Genomic DNA, 9,453 nt, shown 5'->3' on the forward strand with positions numbered 1-9,453 from the left:
TTTTCCACTAGAGTGGGTCAACTATCTTCCCCCCAGACAGTGTCCCCTGTACAGCAAATGTCTGCGGGAGAAAGATGGTCTCCGCAGCCTGAGGGAACGGCTCAGCACAGGAAATCCTCGTGTCTGCCTTCTGAGCTCCCACCCCAGAGCCCCTGATCCTGGCTTCTGCTCACCCGGCTCCGGTCCACTCTGCTCTCCCTCTGCTGGAGCACAAGGTGGGTGGCTCCACAGGCAATTTTGTGCATTGGCCCTTTAAGAGGATGCCTGAACTTCCAGCCTCCTCTCCTTGGCAGCCAGCAATCCCCTGCTTTTTACAGCCAGATGTTGTGTGGGTGCCCTTCTCAGTTCTGGTGCTCTCTGCTGGGGGGGTCCCGCTTGGGGATTAGCCCCCAGGGTTCTCAGTGGCAGCCCCACAGCTGAGAAATCTCTCCGGCACTTCAGTGTCTGTCTGTGGGAGCCGTGCCAGCCCTTTCTCGCCTCCACCCCTCCTTCCAGTCTCTATGTGCTCTCCACTTTCGGTCCTCAGTTATCAGGGTTCTCTCCAGAGAGTCTTCCGTTGACTATTCAGAAAATTTTTCTGTATTTTAGCTATAATTTCAGTTTGGTCCTGGGGGCATGTCCGTGTGGCCATTTTTAATCTCTCACTAATCTCATAGTTTTAAATACTATCTATATGTTGATGACTCCCAATTTCCAGCCCTTCCCACCCACTTCCCAACTGTATTTATTCATATTTTCATTATCTCCATGTGTATATCTAAATGTCATCTTTTATATCCAAAACTCAATTTCTCATCTTCCTTTGCAAACGTGCTACTCCAACAGCCTGTTTTTAATTTTATTTTGATCTCAGAGAGGAAGGCAGGAGGAGACAGAGGTAGAAACATCAATGATGAGAGAGAATCATTGATCAGCGGCCTCCTGCATGCCCCCCACTGGGGATGGAGCCTGGAACCCAGTCATGTGCCCTTGACTGGAATCAAACCAGCGACCCTTCTGTCCACAGGCCAATACTCTATCCACTGAGCCAAATTGGCTAGGGCAACGATAGCCTTTCTTTCTTTCTTTCTTTCTTTCTTTCTTTCTTTCTTTCTTTCTTTCTTTCTTTCTTTCTTTCTCTCTCTCTTTTTTCTTTTAAATAAAATTGAATTTATTTAAGGAAAAGGAGATGGAAGGTGGGGATATCCAATGGGAAGGGCTACACTGAGAAAAGGAGGCCTTGGAGACAGGTGCAGGGGGTGAGCCCAGGATGAGCAGCCGCTGTCCATGCTCCCCTGGTTTCAAGTCTTGTGGGGTCCCTTAGAGGTTAGGGGATATGCTCCTGTGGGGGACTGGCATAGGGGTGCTCCTTGGAGGGAGAGCATGCACTGGGTCTTTTGTCCTGAGTGTATTTATCTCCTTCTTGCAGGTGGGAATCTTAGGGAAGGTCTCAGGGGAGGATCTTAATGGAATACTCATCAGCTTTCCAGGTGTGTGCTTTCAGAGTCGTGATCTCCACTGATTGGTCTGTGCCAGGGCCGGGGGTCATTAGTCAATATAGCTGGTCCTGAGGTAGCGAAGGCATCACTTGTCTGGTTTTGCTGCTTTTCTGGGCCTAGAGCTGAAATACCACTGAGGCCTAAATGTTATCTTTAGGGAGGAAAAGGGTAGGGGGTCTAAACCACCTGACCAGCCATATGAGAGATCCAGGGTCCAAGCAGCATGACCAGTGATATGGCAGGGGAGGACAGGTTGCCCTGGGGGCAAGGTTCTTGTTTTCCCAGTTTTGCCCCTTGCTAGGTATCAGGGCTTTCTGCTCTGGTGAGTTTCTGTACTAGGCCCATTGTCCTTGCTCTGCTCATGTATATCTAACATTCCCCCCTCAAGGATTTTTGGCACTGAATTCTTTCAGAGAAAAGGGATACAGGGTCTCTTCTGTAGCTGCTACCTGCTGAAAGGGGGCGATGTTTTCCTTCAGAGCCAAAAGTTCCTTGCTCTCTGTCAGAGGGCGGATGAGGCCTGTGCACTAAAGGAGGTTGTGATGGGGTCCAGAGGTGGTATTTCCTACATACAAGTAGGACTTGTAATAGGGGATATTCAGACTGAGCTTCAGTCGATTTTTCTCTTTCTCTCTCCTCCTTCCTCTCCCTGGGACTTGTCTGCCAGTTGATGCCTTCACTGCCCTATTGTCCACAGTAGGGGCATAAGCCGCTCACTGCTTAAGTTGTCGATGGGCGTCCTAAACAGTTACCACAGTTTTCCAAAAAGATGGCCGTCGTCCTCTCACAACAGCCTTTCTTCACTTCATTAAATAGTAACACCATTCTTGCCGAAACCGGTTTGGCTCAGTGGATAGAGTGTCGGCCTGCGGACTGAGAGGTCCCAGGTTCGATTCCGGTCAAGGGCGTGTGCCTGGGTTGCGGGCATATCCCCAGTAGGAGATGTGCAGGAGGCAGCTGATCGATGATTCTCTCTCATCGATGTTTCTAACTCTCTATCTCTCTCCCTTCCTCTCTGTAAAAAATCAATAAAAAATATATTTAAAAAAAAAAAATAGTAACACCATTCTCAGTTCATCAATTTTGATTAATTTCCTAGTCTTCCTGCTTTCTTTTGCCTCCTACTGTCTATTCTCAATACAGCAGCCAAAGCAATCCTTTAAAAACTAAAACAGATCTTGTCACACCTTATCCCAAAACCCCTCAATGACTTTACATATCACTTACAGAAATTCTTACAGTGGTTTACTGGTTTCCTTATCATATCTCTGACCTCAAATCCTAGGACTCCCTTGAGTCACACTGACTTCTCTGTCCCTCATAAATACCAGGCATTCTCCCCTCCAGGTCTTTGCACATGCTGTTCTTTATGCCTGTATGGCTTTCCCCCTAGATAGTTCATGTAACTTCCTCATTCTCTCCTCTCCTTTAAGTATTTAAACAAATATTACCTTTTGGGGGGAGGCCTTTCCTGGCTATAATATTTAAAATTACCACCCACTTCAGCATCATTCCTGCCAAAACTCACTATCTCTTTTTTCTGTTTTAGTTTTTTTTTAAAATATATTTTGTATTGATTTCAGAGAGGAAGGGAGAGGGAGAGAGATAGAAACATCAATGATGAGAGAGAATCACTGATTGGTTGCCTTCTGCACAACCCCTATTGGGGATCAAGCCCACAACTCAGGCATATGCCCGCAGCCGGAATCAAACCCGGGACCCTTCAGTCCGCAGGCCGACACTTTATCCAGTGAGCCAAATCGGCTAGAGCTGTTTTAGTTTTATTTTATTATTATTTTTATATTATATATAAAATGTTTTTTATTATGTACACACACACACACACACACACACACACACACACACACACTAGAATATAAGCTCCATGTATGTAGGGATTATTTGTTTTGTTCATTGAATGTCATTTGACACTAAATAGATAATAAATGATGGTGGATTTACTTAAAGACTAATCCTGTCTATTTCTGTCTTCATTTTTCAGATTTCTAGCAACTACTAAAGAGACTTAAAAAGTGGGGGGTGGCCGAAACCAGTTTGGCTCAGTGGATGGAGCGTCGGCCTGCGGACTGAGAGGTCCTGGGTTTGATTCCAGTCAAGGGCGTGTACCTGGATTGCAGGCATATCCCCAGTAGGGGATGTGCAGGAGGCAGCTGGTCGATGGTTCTCTCTCATCGATGTTTCTAGCTCTCTGTCTCTCTCCCTTCCTCTCTGTGGAGAATCAATAAAATATATATTTTTTTAAAAAAGTGGGGGGTGGAAAAAAAAGTGGGGGGTGGGGGAGAAAATCCCCTCTCTCAAAGAATGTACTATTTTATGGGACATATATGACTCTAATAATAAGATAAATATAATCTTTATATATAAAACCCTAATATGCAAATAGACTGAATGGGGGAATAACCAAACAACTGGTTGCTATGACATGCGCTGAACACCAGTGGGTGCATGTGGAACATGGCAGGTGTCAGCAGAAGGTGGCAGAGTGCAGAACATGGAGGGCATCAGCTCTGGTGGGATAGTGGAGCAGTTGAGTGCGGGCGCCAGTTGCTGTCATTGGGGCGAGCCTCTGATGGTTACTGAAAATTCTTTGCTCCCACGCGCCCAGTCCCGCCGGACACTTGCACCTGCTGCTGGCACCTGGCACTGGTCCCGATCCCTCAGCACCGTCAGCGGATGTGGGTGGCGGCTGCCAGTCCCAATTGCCCCTCAGGGCTTCTCCACCTCCTCCTGCTCCTGCTCCTGAGGGGCAATCAGGGCCCGGCAGCCACTGCTCGCACCCACTGCTGGCGCCTGGATCCAGTCCTGATCACTCAGCGCTGTCAGCGGGTGTGAGCAGGGCTGGCACCATCAGAGCATGGGAGCAGCAGTAGCAGGAGCGGGGCTGCTGGCAGACAGGGGGCTGGGGGCTGTGGCAGGAGGGGCCAGGCAGGGGCACAGAGGATGGGCTGAGACCTGCCCTTGTGCCCACCACAGCCTCGTGGCCCACAGTTCCTTTCAAGCTGCACAAATTCATGCCCTGGGCTCCTAGTACAAAATAAAACTGGGAATACAGAAGAAAGATTGACCATATTTATCAGTAATCAGGGAAAGAGGTAACTGAACTGTCCTTTAACATAGCTAAACATGAGTGAAGCCAAACACATACACACACAGGGAAATTCAACATGTCCAAAGACCCCAAACCTAGTCAAGTTTGCTTGTCTTAAGATGCTTGAGCCCCTCCCCTCTTCATGACTCCCCAACACTTGTATGGCAGACCAGACCACTGACCGATAACATTAGAAAAGGAGGGCAAGGTTATGTGAACAGTTTTCATCTTGGTTAATCTTGGGCTAAAGAGTTTAGACTTAATTCAGTGGATAATAAGAAGCTGGTGACAGCTATGCTTTAAAAAACTAATCTGGGAGAGATGAATAGGACGATTGGGGAGGCAAACACTGACAGCTCTGACAGCAAGGGAGCCAATAATGAAGCTTTTGCAACAATCCAGGCAGGAGGGCTGATGGGAACATAAAAACATAGTGATAAAAAAGGAAATAGGCCGAAACCGGTTTGGCTCAGTGGATAGAGCGTCGGCCTGCGGACTGAAAGGTCCCGGGTTCGATTCCGGTCAAGGGCATGTGCCTGGGTTGCAGGCATATCCCCAGTAGGAGATGTGCAGGAGGCGGCTGATCGATGTTTCTCTCTCATCGATGTTTCTAACTCTCTATCTCTCTCCCTTCCTCTCTGTAAGAAATCAATAAAATATATTAAAAAAAAAAAAAAAAAAAGGAAATAGATGGCCTGGCCAGTATGGCTCAGTGGTTGAGCATCAACCTATGAACCAGGAGGTCATGGTTTAATTCCTGGGCAAGGCACATATCCGGGTTGCAGGCTCGATCCCCAGTAGAGGGCACGCAGGAGGCAGCCGAACAATGATTCTCTCTCATTGATGTTTCTATCTCTCCCTTTCCCTTACTCTCTGAAATCAATAAAAATATATTTTTTTAAAAAAGAGCCCTACCTGGTTTGGCTCAGTGGATAGAGCGTCGGCCTGCAGACCGAAGGGTCCCAGGTTCGATTCCGGTCAAGGGCATGTACCTTGGTTTCGGGCACATCCCCAGTAGGGGGTGCGCGGGAGGCAGCTGATCAATGTTTCTCTCTCATTAATGTTTCTAACTCTATCTCTCTCCCTTCCTCTCTGTAAAAAATCAATAAAATATATTAAATAAAAAAGAGAATGGGGGAACTTCACTTTTCATTGTACACTCTTTTTTATTTTTTGTTCATTCTTTTGTATGGTTTGATTTTTTTCCTATTTATTTATTTTTTTTGGTATAGTAAAAGTGGAAATTTATTGAAGAACAAGTACAGACTCCCACGTGGGGAGGGGGAAAGAGTCCCCTTTATTTATTTATTTACTTACCATTTTTTATGGTTTGATTTTTTTAAATCACATTTTGGTTACATATATTTTTAAGCTTCAAATATTTATAATCAGTATAAATTCCAACACAATACACCAACATGATTTTGCGCATTTGGAGGGGAAATATTTCCTGGTTAAGTGGATAATTGTGCAGATGGCTTCTAGAAGACCTTCATTCTAAGCAGCTTTATAGTGAAACATCTCATTTTGAAGTCTGGACTTCCTTTCTTCAGTTTGTTTTAATCTACATTCACTGAGTACAACTTGCATTGATCATTGGGACCCAGCTTTTTCCAGGGATCTGTCCCAACAGACATCTGGATTGGACAATGCCAGGCCCAAGACATACAGTGCTGTCCCAGCACCTCCACTCCAGTAAATACAAAGAGGGGCATCAAGTTGGGTGCTTGGCCTAGGATCTGGCAGAGCATGCTTGTGGCAGAGGACCTGGAAGCAGAGAAAACAAAACCACGTGGCCGGGCGCAGGTAGTCAGTGCACAAGGATGAGCAGACTGGTTATATTTTTGACTGTAGGTAATTACGTCTTAAGAAATTGCATGCACTAGCCCAGTGGTTGGCAAACCGCGGCTTTTGAGCCACATGCAGCTCTTTGGCCCCTTGAGTGTGGCTCTTCCACAAAATACAAGGTGCGGGCGCACACGTACAGTGCGATTGAAACTTCGTGGCCCATGCACAGAAGTCGGTTTTCGGCCTGGGTGAGTCTATTTTGAAGAAGTGGCGTTAGAAGAAGTGGGGGGTGTTGGTCAGTCGGGGGACGGGAGACCCAGCGCAGTGGGGGTGGGGGTGAGGGGGAGGTACATTGGTTTTTTTTCCTGTTTTTTAATTGTTTTATTGCTTAAAGTATTACAAAGAGTATGACTTATGTCTCCTTTTTTTCCCCGCCCTTGACAATCCCCTGGCCTCCCCTACCCCTCAGTGTCTTATGTCCATTGGTTATGCTTATATGCATGCATACAAGTCCTTCGGTTGATCTCTTACCCCCGCCCCGTCCTGCCCCGCAAACCTCCCCGGCCTTCCCGCTGTAGTTTGACAGTCTGTTTGAGGCAGCTCTGCCTCTGTATCTATTTTTGTTCATAAGTTTATAATGGTCTTTATTGTCCATAAATGAGTGAGATCATGTGGTATTTTTCCTTCATTGACTGGCTTATTTCACTTAGCATAATGCTCTCCAGTTCCATCCATGCTGTTGGTAAGAGTTCCTTCTTTTTTACAGCAGCATGGTATTCCGTCATGTAGAGAGGTACATTGTTTTGAGGTACGTTCACTGAGGTCGACCCCTTCCAACTCTCCCATCCACGCTCCTCTATATGAAACAAGTATACAAGACGAGTGTGAATGGGAGAGTTGGAAGGGGTCGACCTCAGCGAACGTACATCAATCAGACTGAGGACGTTTTTAGCAAAGGCCAGTTTAGGAGTACCCTAATTAAGTTAATAACAATGTACCTACCTATGTAGTTCAAGTTTAAAAAAGTTGGCTCTCAAAAGAAATTTCAATCGTTGTGCTGTTGATATTTGGCTCTGTTGACTAATGAGTTTGCCGACCACTGCACTAGCCAGCTTGTCTCAGTGGATAGAGCGTCAGCCTGCGAACTGAAAGGTCCCAGGTTCAATTCCGGTCAAGGGCACATGCTGGGGTTGTGGGCTTGATCCCCAGTGGAGGCCCTTAGGAGGCAGCCGATCCATGATTCTCTCTCATAATGGATGTTTCGATCTCTCTCTCCCCCTTCCTTCCTCTCTGATAAGAAAAGATATTGCATGAACCCTGGTCGGGTAGCTCAATTGGTTAGAATGTCATCCCAATATGCCATGGTTTCAGCTTGGATGCTTGGTAAGAATCAATCAATGAATGTGCAAATAAATGGAACAACAACAAAACGATGTTTTTCTTTCCCTTTCTCTCTCCCTCTCTAAAAATTAATAAATTTTAAAATAAAGTGCATGATGTGATGTAATTCTTACTATTTTTGACTCTAGAAGTAATATTAGGTATTCTTACACTGTGACATCAGATTTCCATGACTAGTGTGCAATAGGCAGGTGGGAAGTGTATGAACATGAGGTAAAGGTTGATCAAGAAAGCAGGAATTTGCCCTTGCTGGTTTGGCTCAGTGGATAGAGCATTGGTCTGCGGTCCGAAGGGTCCCAGGTTTGATTCCAGTCAAGGGCACATGCCTGGGTTGTGGGCTCGGTCCAACGTGCAGGAGGCAACCAATCAATGATTCCCTCTCATCATTGATGTTTCTATCTCTCTCTTCCTCTCCCTTCCTCTCTGAAATAAATAAAAATATACTAAAAAAAAAAAAAAAAAGAAAGCAGGGATTTTAGAAAATTGCTTCATGTTTCTCTTTTATTTTGGCTTTAGTCATCTGGTATTTTAAAAATGAAAACTGGCCGAAACCGGTTTGGCTCAGTGGATAGAGCATCGGCCTGCGGACTGAGAGGTCCCGGGTTCGATTCCGGTCAAGGGCATGTACCTGGGTTGCGGGCACATCCCCAGTGGGAGATGTGCAGGAGGCAGCTGATCGATGTTTCTCTCTCATCGATGTTTCTAACTCTCTATCTCTCTCCCTTCCTCTCTGTAAAAAATCAATAAAATATATTTAAAAAAAAAAAAAAAAAAAAAAAAAAAAAAAAAGAAAGCAGGAATTTGCCCTTGCTGGTTTGGCTCAGTGGATAGAGCATTGGTCTGCGGTCCGAAGGGTCCCAGGTTTGATTCCAGTCAAGGGCACATGCCTGGGTTGTGGGCTCGGTCCAACGTGCAGGAGGCAACCAATCAATGATTCCCTCTCATCATTGATGTTTCTATCTCTCTCTTCCTCTCCCTTCCTCTCTGAAATAAATAAAAATATACTAAAAAAAAAAAAAAAAAAGAAAGCAGGGATTTTAGAAAATTGCTTCATGTTTCTCTTTTATTTTGGCTTTAGTCATCTGGTATTTTAAAAATGAAAACTGGCCGAAACCGGTTTGGCTCAGTGGATAGAGCATCGGCCTGCGGACTGAGAGGTCCCGGGTTTGATTCCGGTCAAGGGCATGTACCTGGGTTGCGGGCACATCCCCAGTGGGAGATGTGCAGGAGGCAGCTGATCGATGTTTCTTTCTCATCGATGTTTCTAATTCTCTCTCTCCCTTCCTCTCTGTAAGAAAAATCAATAAAATGAAAAAAAAATTAAAAATGAAAACTGGCATTTTCTGGTCAAGTCTTTTTATAGCTCATCAAATTTGTACATTAAGTTTCTAACAACAGAATCTAGTAAGAAAAAGAAGCATTGCCCAACTAGCAGGGCTCAGTGCTTGAGTGTCGAACTAAGAAGGTTAAGGTTGGATTCCTGGTCAGGGCACATGCCCAGGGTTGCGGGCTCGATCCCCAGTGTGGGACGTGCAGGAGACAGCTGATCAATGATTCTTTCTCTTCACTGATGTTTCTATTTCTCTCTTTCTCCCTCTCCCTTCCACTCTGAAACCAATAAAAATATGTTTGTTTTTTTTAAAAAATATGTTTTAAAAAAGAAGAAGAAGAAGAAAT

The 9,453-nt window shown here is 45.4% G+C and overlaps 1 pseudogene; it reads right to left on the bottom strand.

Moving 5' to 3' along the window:
* Positions 1-6,068: 6,068 nt before the first annotated feature.
* Positions 6,069-6,338, bottom strand: LOC118670329 (annotated as a pseudogene).
* Between the last annotated feature and the right edge of the window lie 3,115 nt (positions 6,339-9,453).

Source organism: Myotis myotis, unplaced genomic scaffold (genome assembly GCF_014108235.1).
Source record: "Myotis myotis isolate mMyoMyo1 unplaced genomic scaffold, mMyoMyo1.p scaffold_m19_p_15, whole genome shotgun sequence".
In the NCBI taxonomy this organism is placed as follows: domain Eukaryota; kingdom Metazoa; phylum Chordata; class Mammalia; order Chiroptera; family Vespertilionidae; genus Myotis; species Myotis myotis.